The sequence below is a fragment of the Leptonychotes weddellii genome, chromosome 12 (assembly GCF_054177405.1).
Source record: "Leptonychotes weddellii isolate Sample4059 chromosome 12, ASM5417740v2, whole genome shotgun sequence".
NCBI lineage: Eukaryota > Metazoa > Chordata > Mammalia > Carnivora > Phocidae > Leptonychotes > Leptonychotes weddellii.
Genome location: NC_138380.1, coordinates 39,367,174 through 39,385,343, shown reverse-complemented (window position 1 = coordinate 39,385,343; position 18,170 = coordinate 39,367,174). Strand labels below are relative to the sequence as shown.

Here is an 18,170-nt window from a genome sequence, read left to right as displayed (position 1 = left end):
TGACAGAGAGAGACACAGCAAGAGAGGGAACAAGCAGGGGGAGTGGGAGAGGGAGAAGCAGGGGGAGTAGGAGTGGGAGAAGCAGGCTTCCAGCTGAGCAGGGAGCCTGATGTGGGGCTTGATCCCAGGACCCTGGGATCATGACCTGAGTGGAAGGCTGACGCTTAATGATTGAGCCACCCAGGCACCCCTGCTGTGTGCTTTTGAACAAGTTGCTTAACTTCTCTGAACCTTGTTTTCTTCATAAAATGTTGTTGAAAGGTTTAGGAATAATATCCATTGACTTCTTAGAACTGTGCCTGGCGATAGTGGACACATAGTAAGCAGAAGTTGTTGTTTTTATTAATATATTTGTTTTCCTTACTGTTAGTTCTTTTTAGGCAGCTCTTAAATTGCATTTATCCCTATCACTTAGCACTTAATTGACCTTGTACACTATCTTTGCCAATTTGGTCATGTCAAAATTCTTTTCAGTAAGTAATGATAGCCATCAAAAACTTGAGGTGGATGAGAGTGAACTGTTTTCCTGTAACCATTCTCCTTGGCTATAATCGAAGTAAGTCTCATGTCAAATTTTGCCTTATGCAAAGACATTCATTAAGTAAACATTTATAAGCATGGAACAGTTCATGCAGCCTGTACTGCAGTAGGCTGGGTGAAGCTCAAATCTACGTCTTGTAGGCACTAGAATACCACCTTCCTGGAAAGATTCACTTGAGGCAGGTAGGACAGTAATCTTTGGATCTACTTACCCTCATAGTGGGCATCAGCTAGAAATCTGACCCAAAGGCAAGACACAGGATCTTTTAGGCTCAAGCCTTGGACCATATCCTCTCAGTGTCTTCCTGGATTCTTATCCCTCTTTTATGTAAAGAAAAGTATGAGCAGAAAAATATTCAGCCAATTCACATATCTTAATACGGTTGATTTTGCCAGTGAATCTATTTCTAACACCATAATGCTGATTATCCAACCTCTCATCTCACTAATCAGAACCTATTTCTGAAATTCATTATGGTAATTAGAAAGTCTCTGGTATTGGTAGAGACACCAATAACTTAAGTGCTTGGGTAGTCACCTCTGACACGTGAGCTTTGCTTCTGATTATAGAAGGGTAGCTCCTCTGAGCACAAACTCAGACTCTAGGGCAGTGGTTCTCAACCACGGTGATTTTGCCCCTAAGGAGATACTTGGCAGTGTCCCAAGGCATTTTTGGTTGCCACAACTCGGGGGGGAGGGTGCTATTGACATCAAGTTTATAGAGTCCAGAGTGTTGCTAGACTTCTAACAGTGCCCAGGACAGGCCAGCACAACAAAACGTTATTTGGCCCCAAATGTCATTAGTGACAAGGTTGAGAACCTGCTCTGGAGTGTAGTTTAAACTGACTCACCTGCTTACATCATATGACCTTTTCTATGATGATGTATTTTAAAGTTAAATTACAGGCTTTATAACATTCATCACATAAACTTAATGGTAAAGACTTGAATGAATTTACTAATTCATTGTAATGTAATACTTGTGGAAGGTATGAATTTAGAGCCTAGCTACTTAATACCTATGGTAGACCCAATAAATAGCATATAAAAGCTTTTTAAAAATGGTAGGCCTTGGTCTTGTCCACCTGGAATGTAGGGATGGATTTCCATTGCCCAAGTAGTGCTCCTATAAATTGCTGTCCTTTTTCTTTTTTTAAGATTTATTTATTTTAGAGAGAGAGCAATCACGAGAGCAGTGGGAGGGGTGAGGGGGGGAGAGAGAGAGAGAGAAAATTCTCATGCAGAATCCCCACTTAGTGTGGAACCTGATGCCTGGCTTGATCCGAGGACCCTGAGACATGACCTGAGCTGAAATCAAGAGCTGGACACTTAACTGATTGAGCCACCCAGGCGCCCCTATAAATTGCTATCTTAGTGGACACTCTTGCGCTACTGAGTTGTCAGGCTTTTTATTTTACTTCAGTATATTAAACTTAACAGTAAATGCCTGTAGTGGGACTAAGGCTATGGAAGGGGTACACCAAACAATAAGATAGTCTTTGGCCTGGAGGAGTTTACAGCACAGAAGAAATCACGTACAACATACCTTTAGCAAGGCCTCTTCCAATTATAATGTCCCAACAACCTATGATTGTAGAAATACCAATAGTTTACCCTTGTTTCACTCCATATGAAACCAGGAAGCTCCACTCATTGACTTTTGTATTATTTCCATGTGGTCTGAGCCATATAGCCCTGTACATGTCTTGCCAAAGTACTACCAGATAGTAGTGATGTAACTATTATGTATTTTATCTAAAAAAGCAAAAATAAATAAAAACCACTGGTGTTCAAGAGAAATGGACTCTGAAAAACTAGATGTTTTAAAAGGAGATGCATAGAAAGAGAAAACTCAGCAATTTCACTGTATTGTGAAAATGCCACATTTACCTCTTAAACTCTGTAACGAAGGAAATGCTCAACACCATCATCAACACTGTTGGAGTCTCCAGTTTCTCTTTTTGCTTTTTTGGGTGGATTATCAGCATGCCTTAATTGATCACATGTAATAATGTGTCTTAGCATTAGCAGCCTTAGCTAAAGGAATGCCCTTAGGATAACCAAGTACCCATCTCTCCATCATTTGCCTTCATTGGAGATGGAACTCAAGGCTGTATGGGTGGCTACGTAATTACTGATATGTCTGCCTGTCGGAATGTGGTCTAAAATATTCTGAACTTAGGAACTATTCAGATCAGACCTCTTGAATGTTGTTTTTGGACACTGATAACTGTGGCATTCTCCAGGGTTTGTAAAACGAGCTCTGACATTGCCAACCATAGATTCCAGCTTTAACTGCGATCTGTTCAATGAGTAACCGTGGTCCAGAGAACATTCATTCTTTTTTTACAGCTTGATTCCATTAATTATTATTTTTTAAATTGGGGTTTCACTTGGCTATAAGTAGGTAATTTTATGGAAAGAGGTAAAAATTTGGTCAGCGGGGGAGTGGAGGGTGGGAGGAAGGTAAAAATAGTAATCAGGTTTGAGATCCGTTGTATTTTTAGCATTATATTAGCCAAGAATTGGAGTTAGTTTCCTTTGAGCCGATTAAGTTACATGTCTATTTGATGAATAAACTTTGCAGAAATAGCAAAATTTGTCCCTGTGTCACTTGCAAATGATTTATTGTCTTATTTAATATTTTTATGTATCAGTGGTATATGTTTTAAAAGTCCCAGCCAAAGTCTATATTCCAGCACTGCCTACCTTTCATATTCTTCTGGGCAGAACATTAAAAAAGAAAAAAAAAAAAGGTTCTATAGTACATAGTATAAAGAAATTTCTCAGGAATAATTTGTTTTTCTAAAGCCAGTTTTAAATGAATTCTCAAGGCTTTTGGCAAGTGTAGACTGGTGTCAAGGAAAATTAGAATCCTAGACCAGTAAAACCATCATGACTTCTAAGAGTCAACGATCATACCTCGATGTTCCAAAGCATCAGGTGATTTGGCCAATTAGCAGGTCTCTTTTTATGAAGACAAATCATGTGTGACTGAAATTTTTTTTTTTTTTTACTAACAGGTACATTTTCCCTGTTGTTTTAATAGCTAGCCCCAAATGATAACATGGTTAAAAATGTATTCTAATCCTGGGTTTGGTTTAGGAATTTCAGCTAAATGCTTGTTATAGGGGAATGCTAGGTTTTTACTTCATGAGAAGTGTAATAGAATGTAATCTAGTCCCCTGTCCTATTTATACAAAATAACACAGTAGCAAAAGTAGCTAAGAATTAGATGCTTTCTATGCCTTCCAGTTAAAAACCTAGGGTTCTCTTTTATCTAGTTAAAAGTTGAGCACACAGATATAATAATGAAGCACTTCTTACATGCTTATCTGGCATTTGATTCATCACGCCCTTTCTCTTTTCATTTTGAACCTTATTTCACAGTTTCTGTTAAAAGAACAATTCTTTTGGATACAAATTGGATCTTTTCAGCCAAAGTAAAAGTTTAGACATGGTAAATTTTTTCTTCTTCCTTATTGCAGGGGCTTTCCCATGTTGGAGTCTGCAGCAAACACTATCACAAGTAACATTGTTTGTGGGAAGTATGCCCTTTTTCTTGCCTGCTTCCAGATCTCCCCTAGACTGAAAGTGTGTCTTTCTGACCAAAGGGCAGCCATGTGAACAAACAATTCATTTCAGCGGTCATTATAGCTGTCTGTAGCCTGGTGTTAGGCAGCTGTGGCTAAAGGTGAACTGAAGCAATTTTTTTTTTTTTAAGTAGATGACAGATATATTGAGGTAGATCTGTTGTTTCCATGTGACATCACTTGGGTTCCATTCAAATTGGGAGCCTGACAATGCCTGATTGAGTATGTCTAGGATTTAAGAGGCAGTTTAGTTTTGCTGGAGTTTTAGGTGGACTCTGAGGTTCATTAATTCAGCCAGCACTTATGGGACACCCACTGTTTACCGAGTATTAGAAAATGGAGGGCATGGTGGGGACTTAATGATTGCTCTTTTTACACTGGAAGTTTCTGGGCTGAGTATGAGTTTTGTTTTCCCTCTGCCTTTTCATAGTGTACCTTATAAACATCTTATTTAAATCACCAAATTCTCCAGCATTTTCAATAAGGTATTTAAAAAAACCCCAACATCTAGCTCCCTGATTAACAAGCCTCAGAGGATTTTTAGAGAACAAGTCATAGCAGGCAAAGTTGTATGTTTGTGTGTGTGTGTTTTAATAGAATTGCTGAAGGAATAAAAAAAGGAATCCAATACATGTAACCTTGCATGGTTTTTAGTATATATCTGATACATGGTCTCATGACATTTTACTTTGAAACTTGATTAAACTTGGCTACAGATGAGCACTGTTCCACTGAGTGACCACACAGAGAGGGCCAGGGAACATTGCAGAATGATCAGCTGTCCTGCATCACCTTAGGAGGTAGTAGTTAGTAGTGTGCCTCAAGTACTGGAGAAGGGTCTTCCTTTTTTCAATGTCATTGTTAACCTAACAGAAAAAGTAGAATTTGCCTGATGTTACTACACTGAAATGAGCCCTCAACTACAGAGTATTAAGAAATAGTAACCAGGAGCCAAACAAATTAGAAATGAATAGAAAGGATGTTAACTGATTGAATACTACTTTATAGATGAAAACTAAGTCTGAGGAAGGTAGAGAAGCCAAAACTGTACAGCTAGTAAGTAGTTGCATTACCAGTATTCATACATATCTAATTGACTCCAAAGTTATTTGATTATTACATCATTCAGAATGTCATTAAGCCCAAGTTACAATATGGTATAACCATTAACATACCAAAATTGTTGCTTAAATAAAGTTGCCTTTATTTGGGTTAATTTATCTACCTTACATGAATTATACTTTCACAGTACTTTTTACTTCTCTTATGATTTTTAACAACTTTTTGAGAAATAATTTATATATATACAGTTCACTCATTTGAAGTGTACAATTTAATATTTTTAGCATATTCACAGGGTTGTGCAACCATTAGGAGGCATTTTCCATTCCCTCCTGTCCACCCCCCAACCCCCAACCCTAAGCAACCACCAGTCTACTTACAGTGTTTATCGCTTTGCCTGTTCTGGACATCTCAAAGATGATACCACACGCAGTCCTTCTGACTGGCTCCTTTAACTCAGCAGAATGTTTTTAAGGTTCATCCATGTAGTGGCATGTGTAAGTACTCCCATCTCTTTTTATGGCTGAATGGTATTCTATTATATAGATATGCCACACATAATTTATCTGTTCATCAGTTGATGGACAGACATTTGAGTTGTTTTTGCTTTTGGGCTGTTGTAAATCATGCTGCTATAAACATTTGTGAACAAGTTTTTGAGTGGACATATATTTTCATTTCTCTGGGGTACAAGCCTAGAATTGTAATTGCTGCCTCATATGGCAACTCAATGTTTACCTTTCTGAGGAACTGCCAGCCTGTTTCCAAAGTGACTGAGCCATATCACATTACCACTAGCAATATGTGAGGGTTCCAGTTTCTCCACATCCTTGTCAACACTTGGTATTGTCCATCTTTTTACCTCTCTCATTTAATTCTCATAGGATTATAATTATAAAATAAATGAGGATTATTCATACTGTTATTTTATAGATAAAAACTCCAAATCAGTAAACATTAAATGAGAAACACAGGAAGTGGCATGGATAATTCAAAACAACATATCATCCAAAAATAATTTAAATGTTTTTGAATCTGGCACTTACAGCTATGTTGGATGTTGGTGATCATATTTCCCGCCCCTACATTTTAAAGGTGATGAACCTAGAGCCTAGAAAAGGGAAGTAAATTGCACAGTGACATAAAGTTTCTCCCTAGGGAAGGCGGTCCCGGCACAGCCTGCTGTATTCAGCCCTAGGGGATGTATAAACTCACCCATATCATATGACTCCGTTTTCTTCACTCATTCATCCATGCTGGCCTTTTATTAAAATAAACCTATCTTAATTCATATGGGGGTATTAGAATATCAGCAAAGAGGAAACCTGCCGTTGGGAAGCTTCTGATAGAATTTGTTCCACATATGCCTATGATGAAATCGATGTGCAGGCAGAAAATCAATGCAGGTGATGTTACTTGGTGACATTTCTTGGGTCAGATTGCTTGGGTATAAATTCTGGCTCTGCTGCTGACTAACTGCTTTGACCCTTTCTGTATTTCTATCTCATTTTTTTTTAATATTTTTTTATTTTTAGAGCAAGAGAGTGCATGCGGAGGGAGGGCAAGGGGAGAGGGAGAATGAGAGAAGCAGACTCCCCGCTGACTGGGGAGCCTGATCCGGGGCTCGATCTCAGGACCCTGAGATCATGACCTCAGCCAAAATCAAGAGTCAGATGCTCAAACAGCTGAGCCACCCAGGAGCCCCTCTGTCTCCTTATTTTTAAAATGGGGGCAGTAATAATTTCTACCTTATAGAATTGTTTTGAGAATAAAATGAGCTAATCTCTGTAAGGAGGCTCCTAGAAAGCCCCAGTTAATGATGACAATTATTATTACATAACATCAACTTGCTTAGACCGCTGAAAAGACTGTAGTCTGTGATTTGTAGAAAATAAATAAATCATCCCTTTTTTTAAAGTAGCTTCACTAAAGGAGCAGGTGTAGTAAATAAATAGCTAATTTCTAAAGTCTTCATAATTTTGAATTATATGGAACATTGTTTTAAGAGAAAAAAAAAACTTCCCATCCTTTACAAATGATGAACTAATTTCCTTATACCATAACTTTGGGCAGAAATAAGCCTGGAAGTTTCAACCTGAGTTGACCTCATGATAAAAGCCCCAACAATGGGGAAATTTAACTACAGCACATATGCCTGTTATGGATGTAATGTATTAGTAGTGTTTTTCCTTAGTATCTTCATTTGATTATCAAGATAAAAACCTACTGGATTATTTTAAGGAACCTACTGTATATATTTGTGTACCATTGCAGAAGAAAAAGCACTCAGTGGGGAATCAGGAGACAGGAGTGGAATCCTGGTGCTTCTCTGCTGTAGTTCCTGACCACGGGCACTAAGCTCATCTGAGCACTAAGCTTCTGTTTCCTCATCTGGAAATGGGGGCTGCAGGGATCAACAGTTCCTATCTCAGAGGGTAGTCATGAGGACCAAGTGATAATCTGGATATAACAGCACTAGCACAGTGCCTGGCCCACAGTCAGGGCTCAGTAAATGACAGCTAAACAGCAATGTAATAGGGTTCTGTGTGCCACACATGAGATTTGGAGGCAGCTTTGATGGTGAGTTTAGGTGAAGGAATTGGACATGTCTGTGTTCACACAGTATGATTCATGTCTGCTCTGCTTTGCTGCTCCTGCTTTCCTGTAACCAATTTTAGAGCCGATCTTGGCAGCTGCAAGTATTTGGGATTAATTTCACACTCACTTTATGAGTTGAGCATTTTCCTGCAAGCTGCTCCCTGGGCCTCTGCCTCATTACTTTGGCATCAACTGATATGGCAGTTGGACATAGATGTCCTTTGGGGTCTCCATTTTATTTGAAAACCTTCAATTCGAAAAAGCAAAACAAAGGCCATCAACACATTTGTGTTTGAAATCGTTAGCATGTATTGTTTCCTAAACCCCTCCCTTTCTGAGTTCTGTTGAACACCAGGGAACACACATCTTGCACAGCCAGTGATGAGCACTGAAAAATCACTCTCCTTCAGATTTAAGCCCTAGCAGCTGGTTGGCCTCGTTTTGCAGTTCCAGGTGAGCAGCGAGATCCTCTAGGCCTTGGTGGGACAGATCTAAATCTTGATGGGTCTACGTTTTCCAGCCCTTTTTACTATGTTAATTCTGCTAAATTCATTTGGCTCTTATGGAGAACAAAGTAAACTTGGCCGTTATATGTAAAACCAAATTGAGAACATGGAGATCTGTTTAGTATTTCATGCTGGCCATTAGGTCAGGAAGATTTTCCTTGGGGGTAATTTACATAAGGAATTGTTTATCCCATTTCTTTCCAATTTCTGTGACCGTTTGGGGATAGCAGACTTTCCACAATGGCACAGAAATATAACCAGCAAGACCGAATCTTAGAAAAACGATGCTTCTCCCAGATTGATGTATTTTGGGCCTTGCTCAGGAAAGATCCTGTGGCTTGGGCTGCTGTCTCACTGAGAAGTCATTCTTCCACCACAGCTGTGTTTAGCAAGTTGGGTGGGTCTATGAACTGACATGCTGTTACACTTAGTAAGAATTTTCCCTTGATAGTGAGGAACGTGCGTAACAGCCTTACTTTAAGTCCCAGCAAATGCCCAAATGTTTACTATGATCGATAGCTGCTTTGAGTGCAGCCTCCATCAGGGAACACCCACACTCTCACAGTACTATAGTGTTACGTGCATGCCCTTCACCTTGACATTCTGCTTCCTCTACAATAGATGCCCAGATTACCTTTTTTTTTTATCCCATCAAATGCTGTTCTCAAACTGGAATATTTGCTCCTTCCTGAACAAGCAGCCTCTACTTTTCTGCTTTAATGCATTTGTTCAAGTTGTTTCCTGCACTTTTAAAGCGCCCTCACTCAACATCTATTCTTGAGGATGAATTTCAGGTACCTCTTGCAGTGGCACGCTGGTAAATATTTAACAACTCGTTCTCTGGGAAGGAGAGGTGTTGGGAGGATTTGTTGATGTTCATGTTGTAAATACTTCTGCCGTGGCTGATTTCAGTCTACCAATGTGAGGTCACTGAATGCGAAGTTGGGAAGAAATGGGCAATAACCCACCATTGCAGTGTTTCCAGCATACAGATACAATAAGCATAAATAACCTCAAGGGCCTAGAGAATAGTAAACAAATAAGGAAGTAACGAGTTTTGAGTATTTATTACCTTTGTTTTGTTGTAACTTATTTAATTTTAAGTTTATGTAGCTTAATTTTTAGTAATGGCCGAGTTTAACAGCTGGTATACAAAACTGAAAATCAAACGACCCATCCTTTCTCTGGAGCCTGTAGGAGCTGGACAAGTTGGTTCCAGCACACCACTGCTTCTTCCTCTACCTTTTCTTTCCTAAAGTGCTCCAGAATCAGTAAGTCCTTTCTCTGAACCTAGAAGGTGCTTCAGGTTGCATGCAGGCTTTGAAGTGAGAGACTCTAAGTTTGAATCCTGCTCTCTCACTTCCTAGGTGATGGTCAGGCTGAGTGCTTAATTTGCAGTTCCCAGTGCAAAATGAAAATGCAGGGCCCTTGTTAAAAGGCCGGAAGAAAGTGCTGTTAAAATAACTACTAAAATACAAAGCTTTTTTCTTTCTTCAGTAGTCTCTCTTTCACACCTTCTGATGGTGTTTTTATTTTCTATTTAATGCCATTCCAAGTAAGGAGAAATTTAAATTTGAAATTGTTACCATGAATTTTAACCATTAATCTTATATTGTGCAAGCCAGTTCTAAATGCAAATATAAGAACATTTAATGCTATGAGTTAATGAGCATTATCTCCTCTTCTCATATGCATGTCTATCATCCCTTCATTGACTTCACTTATAAAACACAAGTTCAAAAATAAAATTATTTAGAATTTCAAGACAGAGGGACTCCTGGGTGGCTCAGTTGGTTAAGCGTCTGACTCTTGATTTCAGCTCAGGTTTTGATCTCAGGGTCATGAGATCATGCCCACATTGGGCTCTGCATAGGGTGTCAAGCCTGCTTAAATTCTCCCTCTCTCTCCCTCTGCCCCTCCCCCTGCTCACACTCTCTCTCTAAGAAAAAAAAGAAGAAGAATTTCAAGACAGAGACAGCAGGGCATTTAAACCAAGCACGGAGCCCTTCTAAGCATGGGTGTTGCATCCCTGTGAACAGTACTGGACAAATTCCTTACATCTGCTGAGCCTTAGAGGCCTCATCTGTAAAATAGAGATCATTCCAAGTGGGTGGAGGTGTGGGGATTGAAGGCACTGACACCTGTATGGCACAGCAGAATGTTTGGCATGTAGTCTGTGCTCACTTAATTACAGGGATTATTATTAACCTAACAATTATATTAATGTCATTCTCCTTTATCATCCATAGGGTCTTCCCTACAATGTCAACATTTGCCTCTGAAGTTTTTTCCTTTCTCCATTATAAACTCTCTGAAGGTAGAGATTAGATCTGTCGCCATTGAATACCCTAGAGTGCTTCCTGCAAATTCTTGCATATACCTGGCACTTAGGAGGTGTTTATGACCTTGATCTTTGTGTGATTTGGGCTTATCAACAATAAAGCATCTGTGTCATTATATGATGGTCCTCACCATGAGGCTTAATTGGTAACACTCACAGGAAGAAAAAAATATAAACAGACTTTAATAGGAGTTAGTTGTAATCATGGTGAGGGTGGGGGAAGAAGCAGATGATTCCAGGTGTTTTGGTTTAAGGAAAGTGGCTCTGTCTCTTAGAGGGGACTTCTTGAAGGAATAGGGAAGGGATGAGTTCCAAGCCTCATTTGAGTAAAAGAGGCCTCAGGGATATTAACTCTGGCCGATAGTAATCTGTCCCTTTGCTAACTTCTTTTACACTTATTTTCTGTTCTGCACAATTAGGACATTATTTCAGTAATGTTTCTTTCCACTAATTGGTTGTGTATGTATGTTTCCTGTCCAACAAATTATAAGATCCTTATGGACTATAAGATATCATGTACTTTTCTGAACACCTATGGAAAGGAAGTAGCACAGTATTAGGTACATAGTAAACAATGCACTTTTTTGTAATGCTGACCTTGGTCCAAACTCCCAGGGCTCCCTGGAGAACTGAATGTGAATTGTGATTGTCTTTTCTATCTCCTGCAACCCCTCAACCAAATGGCAAAGAATCTTGGTCTGCCCAGCATTGTCAGGCAAGGACCTTCAATCGCTTTGTCTTTTCCGAACCTGTATCTCTTTTCCAGCATCTCCCAGATATTCTGAGGACTGTCCCCCTACAGCCCCTGTTGCTACATGGAATTTGGGAGACCACACAGCTGTAAACTCTTACTTGTTTGATGATTTTTTAACAAGCCCTTTGGGCCAGTGTCAATAAGCCATGAAATATCACCAAATGGTTCATGTGCACTAGAGTTCTGAAAGTCATCTAAGCTCTAGTTCCTCAAGCTGGCAGGGACTGATAGAAAGGAGCTCACATTGCCCTGGCTTTTACTATTCCTGTTCTGGGGGCTGTCAGTTCATTACTTTTAATGAGCACAAAATTCACCAAGACATTAAAATAAAACACCAATGGGCAGTCTTGGATGTTCCATCCAATTGTTGCTTTAGTTCTTTTTTCCATAGGATTATTCAAGAGGTTAAAAAAAAAAAAAAAAACCAATTCTACTCCTGCCAATTTTATCCTAAGTAGATTTGGCATTGTAAAGCTAACACACCCTGAGCACTTTTTTTTTCTTTCAGGTCCCTGTGGGCTAGTGCCTGACATTTGTGTTAAAAATGACATTACTCAATTGGTCAAATGTTTGAACATTATCTACCTTTTGGTTATAATAAAGAAATACTGGATATCCCAGCATCATGTAACATGTAAAGAATAATAATCAGAGGCAGTTATTTTCTGAAGAGTGTGTAATGAAGTCATTATTTTAAATTATGTGGCAAATGCGGTTATTTTGATATTTTTTAATCAGTCTCGGTGGCTAGTAATAAAGACTATTGTAACCGTATTTGAGGTTACTTATATTATCATATATTGTAGAAGGTCAATTGATGGTGAAGCAGACACTGAACAATGTCCCCATTAAGCTGATTTCATGGATATTTTCATCTCCTGGCCATATGGGTTTGGAATTACCTTAGGGATTTTTTTTTTTTTTTAAAGAAGGAAGTGAACAGATGAATGATAACTATTTTATTACTCAACATAGCTTGTGTTTGTGGGAGACAAAGTTCATCAATTTGTTTTAAAGAAAAACAAGAGTGTGCCAAATGTAATTTGTTGAGGGCTCAAGAATTGTGAAATTATCCCTAACTGAAGTTTGTCATTTCTGCAGGTAATCGCTCTAGCAGATGCAGTAGAGGAAAACCAAGACAATCTGTTCCAGTCATTCACCAAGCTGAGAAGTGCCACCCAGCTAGTGATTCTGCTGATTGGGCTGTGGCAGAAGCTTAGTCCTGACCAGGTTGCTATTCTGGAAGCAGCATTTCTGCCACTGCAGCAGGACACTCAAGAATTGGTAAGGACCCACAAGCCTGCAGTGGTAACAGCCATCATTATTGAAAAGAGTGTGGTTTTGGGAAGATCTCACATGGCTATCATGTTTTCTAAGGTATCAGATGGAGGCTTTTTTTTTTTTTTTTTAACCGAGATCCTGTTTTTCTTTTCTTTAAACCATAATAAAAATGTCAAATAAAGGCCTTTTTTTTCTAGAGCTATTTTAAAAATAGGTATATAGTCCATTTTTATGTGGTGTTCAGTCTATTTTTTATGTGCTCTTCAATCACTTAGAAGCCAGGGAAATAGTCATTTGACTGCCTGAGCGATGGCAGTAAACCTTCAGATTAGCTAATCCTTTCCTTTTCCACCAGAGAAAACAGTTCAGCCATTTTAATTTGCTCAATGTTCTTAAATTTAAGTGTTACTTCAAGGGTTAGGGAGAGCTGAGATAGCCTTGTTAAATGACAGGAATATTTTGTTACATTTATATAGTTCTTTGTATATAATGTATAAACTCCTTTACTCTTGGCTCTTTGAGTAGGCAGTTTAGAACCAAACGGGAAAATGAGGGTTCATATTTGGAGTTTTTGGTGAAAGATTATATGAGTAAAAACGTCTTAGAGCCCTTGAATTTTAGAGCTTTATATGACTACCAGGTGTCATTTTTGGGGAACTTTTTGCATGCTTTTATATACAAACAAATAATATACTTTTGGAAATTAGAGACCCCTGGACTTATTTTCTGTATTGGAAGAAACCATTTCAAGAAAAAAGTCATTTCAAATCCATTTTTAAGCACAACTATGAGAACATAGGACTAAAAATAATAGTACTAAAACTAACATTTTTGAGTGCTTACTAGGTAGGCACTAGGTGGTATTTTAAGTGTTTCACAAGGATTATCTCATTTAATCTTAAAATGGCCAAAGGTAAGGTAGTTAAGGTACTGTTTTCATCCCCATTTTATATATGAAAATTTTAGGCTTTGAGAGTTAAGTACCTTTTGGAAACTAGTGGGTGGTAGAGCCAGGATTTGGGCCCAGGTCTGGCTGCTTTCAAAGCATATATTTTTAACCAATACACTGTATTTTAGCAAACAAAGTCATGAACAAGATTTTGAAAATCACAGGCTTTGTCAGTTGAATGTAATTTTCTAAGGATTGTCAGATGAAAAAAAAAATCAAACTATATTTTATGTCCTAAACAAAATACTAATAAATAAATTGCAAGAAAATTTAGAGTACACCTTTTTCTTAGATTGAGAAAGTAAAATTACTGCTAAAATTGATTTTTGAGACGCTAGGAATAGGGACATTGTAGTAATAGAAAACAATACAATTAGGAGTGTATTAGCAAGAATGATAACTATGAACTCAGATTTAGCAGTCAGAAAGACGTGGGTGGCCTCAGTTCCTGGTTCCACCACTTGATGCTAAAATCCTTCTGATCAGGTTTTCTAGCTGTTCTAAATCTCTGCTTCTTTAGCTCTAAGCTGGAAGCAATAATAGGACCTATGCAATATTGAATAAGAATTAAATGAGATAATGGAATAGAGTGGAATTATATCTTACTCATTTTTATTTTCTCAGCATCTGGCACAATGCCTGACCATAGCACAGTCAATATTTGTTGGGTGAATGACTGGAGAGAAGGGTGAAAGCTAATAAGAGCTAATAAGAGCTGACTTGGCAGAACAGAGGTAGTAGATATAATCTGGAGCATGAAGGATCAGGGCAGGGCCAGCTGTATAACTTACAGGGCCCAGTGCAAAATGAAAATGTAGATCCCCTGTTCAAAAAAGTAGAGAAAAGTGCTAAAGTGTTGTTAAAACAGATACTAAAACAAAGCTTTTTACTTTCTGCCATCTCTCTCTCATCATGGTGCTTTATTTACTATTTTATGTTGTTCTTAATGAAGAAAAATTAAAAATTTAAGTTGTTAGCATGAATTTTACCCTCAATCTTTAGAGTGTGCAATGCCAGTTTTCATATAAATATAAGAGCAGTGACCCTATATGCAGAATCACCAAAATTATGTAATTTGTATTTTGTAGCTCATGCATGCATATGTATTTTGTTCTTAAAGAACTTGTGAATCACTGCACAAAATTAACTTTTATTTTCACTTCTTTATATGCACACATCTACCAACACTTTCCACCTTCAGCTTACTGATGAGTAAGGAAGGAGAGAAAGGAAAAGGAGCTCTGTGTTACTCTATTTCCCCTTCCTTCTGTTACCATTTTCAGTGTAATAGTTGGATAATACAGGGAAGTAACAGGAGTGTAATGGACTGCCTTGGTCATTCCTGTTTCTTTCTTCATTCAAAACAAGTTTCGGTGCAAATGAAAAGCCTTGAAGGGAAAATTCTTTCAACTTTCTTCTGAATGTGGTGAGATTAGAAGGTGTGTATACTCGTTATGTCCATCGAAGTCATTAATGAGACAGGACATTTGATAAAAACATAACTTGGAGAAGAATGAATCAAGAAAGACATTTTAATACTGCTTGTTACGCTCTTCATCTTTAATTAGGTTGTGGTATTCACTTTGGACTTATACTGTTGAGACAGCTTATATATCTGGGGAAAAAAGGAATCTTTTTTCATTCTTTAAGACGTACGCATGCAGTATGTGGTTTTGACATGCTAGTTCACAATCCCCCACGTTATGCCTTTAGACCTCACAAATAAATGTTATGTGATGGGTATCCCACTGAGATGTGAAAATGAAATATGCAAACCTGAAATAACTTGGAGGGAGGGTGAGGCGGGGAAGAAAGGAGTCTGACCAGAATGTTGAAAATATATCCCATATTGAAGTTATTATGATACCACAAAAATCTGAATGTAATTTAGATGGTTTGGTTGAAAGTGGATGGCAGAGTACATGTGTGAGGGGGAGAACTTCAGACATGTGGACAACATTTTCAGAAGAGACTCTCAGTTCAAGGTCAGATGTCCCCACAAGTATTGAAAAGTAGAAGAAAGTACTCAGAAGAGGTTTTATTTATGTTTCAAATAGCACTGCATAATGGTTTGTTGTATTGTTATTGAGATAGCATGTGTCACAAAGGCAGGCAAAATGCCCTAGTTCCCTCTGGAATATTTTCTTACTGGCATCGGATTCACAAAGCAAAAATATTTATAATTTATTATTACTAATGAAAAGGAACGTTCTTCACACTATATTATCAGTAGTTTTTTTTAAAAAAAAAAATACCATCTCATTTGGAACAGAATTCATCATTGTTTTCTTTGATCTGTTTCTTTAGTGATGCTTTTCTGTTTTTGCCACTTCTTATAACTGTTTTGGGGCAAATAAATGCTGGTATTGTGGAATATTACACGTGACTTTTCCAAGGTGCTGAAAGTTATATATGCCAAATGTGTTTTTTTTAGGGATACTTCCCTTCACTTTAAGAAAGACATTAAGTGTTTTCTTTGTCATCTCCAAAAAGAGCTCTTAAACTCAGTTCCATCAGTGGATTTGATAATAAATATGATATTGTCCCTGCCATCTTCCTGTCATGATAGAGAGGTTTTGCCCCAAATAGTGTATTCTCTCAGAGTACCTGATGCGTCAATTCTAAAATGAATTGTTTTCTTACTTTCAGGTTAGGGGCTGAGGAGATTTCAGAGTATTCGCAATGCAGAATTTAAACATGTTTAAATTGTTTAAACTGACCCTTTATCTGTTTGAAGCTCTATGGAAAATATTATCTCTACTTAGGTCAGTGAGGGCTGGGTTACTGGTTTGAGTCTGAGAGAGTGTTTAATTGTGATAGTACATGTATCTCCCTTTCATGATGTATAAAAGCCAAAAGCTGCAAAACTATACATACCTCAGGATTGACTTGAAGTCTTATCCAGTCATTTATGCATTCAATGAATATTTATTAAGCATCTGCTGTGTTTCAGGCAGTGTTGTAGGCTTTCAGCATATTTCAATAAACAAAACAGAGTTGGATCCCATCCTTTTGGATTTACATCAACATTTTAAGCAGATTCCAGTCACATTCAGCCATAAACATATTGGCTGTCTGATATGTTAGCTACTTGCCAAATGTGGCTATTTAAGTTGAAATTTTCATAAATTAAAGTGAAATAAAATTTCATTTCCTCAATTTCACTAGCTATATTTCAACTGCTCAATAGCCACATGTGGCTACCATTAGTGGCTACCACATTGGAAAGTGCAGATATAGAACATTTCCTTCACCACAATAATTTCTATTGCATAGTACTCTCCGTCATTAAAAGAGAAAGGGTTTTGTCAATTGGGTTGACAACTCAAGCACATATTAACAAATTAATGAGAGAAGGGTAGGATGCTGACATTAAGTTATGCCACCGTGTTTGCTTTAGCAGCCCTTATTCCTGATAGTCTGGTATCATCTTCCTGGTCACATGTGCAATAACCAGGCTTTCTTCAGGGAGATGAATGCATCTACACAAAAGGGAGGCAATAAGCTGGTGCAAGTGCTGCTATTCCCCCTTCACATGACCTTGGTAGACATTATAATCATCCCAGATTCTTTCCTGTTGAGCTGGCAAAATGACCTCAGAATCCTTTTGAATACAGCATTCTAGGTAGTCACTATCACTTGCAGTTGGTATGTGGATGAATCCTCTTTGCCCTTCCTGATCTCTGTACAAATCTGCTTCTCATTTTCTTAGCAAACAGCTTAGATGACTAAGATTCTTTCACATAAAGTCCAGAAGATGGCAAGAGAGCAAAGAGGAACAATATTGTTATTTTCAAATGGGCTTTCTATGACTTCTGCTCTAAATGTTCATTTATGTTCCACCTGACTCCAGAGGAATCTCTAAGGAAAAGAGCAACAGTGCGCTGGTTTGGAGACCTAAGTACACACAGTCCTAGAGTTAGAAGGAGTATTACTGGCACATTGTATAGCATTTTGCCTTACTTTTTCTTTTCTTTAAAAGTGCATTTAGTATCTTTAGTAGATGTTATCTACTGTTTGAAAAAGAAAAGCTTTATTGTGCTCTTAAGAGTTTAACAGTTACCTTCCCTAGTATTGAACTTTCAAATCCCCTGAGAAAGTTAAGGTGGAAACTCACATCAGTGAAGGGAGGAGATTTGGGCCTTCAGCCTTAGTTTTTGATTGATTATTCCTTTGACAAACTGATATGGAAGGAGAAACTTATTTTTAACATGTTCACATGGTTCATGTGAGAAAACAGATGTTTATAATAGGAAATCCTATTGTGTGGAGAGACTTACCAAGGCTCACTTACAAGGCTTGAAGGCTTCTACGTCACAGGTCAGGTTTGATATAAGGGCCATTGTGCCTCCTGTCTGGATTGAGTGATGACTGAGATGGCTAATCGTTGCTGTTATTAATGACCTCTTCTTTTTTTTTTTTAATTTTTTTATTGTTATGTTAATCCCCATACATTACATCATTAGTTTTAGATAACCCCCCCCAGAACCCTCAGTTTGTTTCTCAGAGTCCATCGTCTCTCATGGTTCGTCTACCCCTCCGATTT

At 38.1% G+C, this 18,170-nt stretch overlaps 1 long non-coding RNA gene across 1 annotated transcript in view; it reads left to right on the top strand.

Moving 5' to 3' along the window:
• Window positions 1–12,404: 12,404 nt before the first annotated feature.
• Window positions 12,405–18,170, top strand: part of LOC102728382 (uncharacterized) — a 75,887-nt gene continuing 70,121 nt past the window's right edge. The window contains exon 1 of the long non-coding RNA XR_014139217.1: window positions 12,405–12,678. This is a non-coding gene — a long non-coding RNA (uncharacterized LOC102728382). The remainder of the gene's footprint in view (window positions 12,679–18,170) is intronic.